Raw genomic sequence first — 1372 nt, forward strand, 5'->3', positions numbered from 1 at the left:
ACACAGAACATCTGTATGTGTTATAGTATGTCTTCCCTGTACAGACATGGCATGCACACAGAACATCTGTATGTGTTATAGTATGTCTTCCCTGTGCAGACATGGCATGCACATAGAACATCTGTAGGCAGTCATTTATTGTGCACCTCATACTCAGCTGGGATTGGCGAGAAAGAAATTAAGGCTCTCAGAAGAGCAGCATTCAGTGCAGGGCAGCAGGTAGAGTGGGTGGCTGCAGTGTTGTGTGATGGGCACTATGTCGGAACAACTGCCCCAAGCCTAAAACAAAACATGTCACTCTGCCCAGGACCATGAGGAACAGGGGACCCCAGTAAAGGAGAGTCCCATACAAGGAGAGGCTCTGGAAACTGGAGTTAAAAGGCAATAGAAAGGGGGCTGACAAGATACAAAATAGCAGTGACAGCTCCCACTCACAAGCCCTGGATAAAACTGGCACGCCTGTCATCCCAGCACAGCAGAGGCTGGGGCAAGAGGAACATGAGTGACCAGTCTGGACTATATAGTGAAACCCTGCCTGGAAAAGAAAAAGTCTAAATACCTAACTGCCTATTGGGCTATTCCCTAAGAGACGGGGAGACTTAGCCTCAGCCTCAGCCTCTGCGTCTAGCATGAAAGATAATCATTCATCTTGTGGTGCTCAGCGTAATGGCTGGGTCACATAACGTGCTCAATAAAGCCTCAGCAATAATTGCTAAGGGAAGGTTTTGGAAGACTCATTATATGATAATACTCTTCATCTGACACCTGTTGTTAGGAGAGACACTTCCCTGCTGCCATCGCGGCACTGGTGAGGTGGTGCACGGAGCGCTCTCCTAAATATTTATCACAGTTTGAAAACGCACCCAGCGCAGTCACTGCCTGCCTCTCCCACTAGAATGAGAGCTCCACAGGGGAGGGGCCTATAGCTGATTCTGACACTCTGAAAGTTCAATAGGAACTGAGGAGGTGGCTCACCTGAGAAAGTGCTTGTCTGGCAAGCGTGGGGACTTGAGCTGGATCCCCCGCACCCATGAGGAAAATAACTGGGGGTGGAGGCATACTCCTGTAATTCAGCACCAGGGAGGTGGAGACAGTGGAGCCCCTGAGGCTCTCTGGACAGTCAGGCACAGGCGCATGCGCACGTGCACACACACACACACACACACACACACACACACACACACACACCATAAATAATGATTGGCTGAATAATGATTCCGTTTATAATAATCCACAAAATAGGTTTTACAGTTCTGGATGCTGCAAGTGGGGGTGCTGAGGTACAGAGAGGCCACCCAGCCTGGAGGTTAGTCCCCTGAGGTGCAGAGAGGCCACCCAGCCTGGAGGTTAGTCCCCTGAGGTGCAGAGAGGC

The sequence above is a fragment of the Microtus ochrogaster genome, chromosome 2 (genome assembly GCF_000317375.1).
Source record: "Microtus ochrogaster isolate Prairie Vole_2 chromosome 2, MicOch1.0, whole genome shotgun sequence".
Lineage (NCBI taxonomy): Eukaryota > Metazoa > Chordata > Mammalia > Rodentia > Cricetidae > Microtus > Microtus ochrogaster.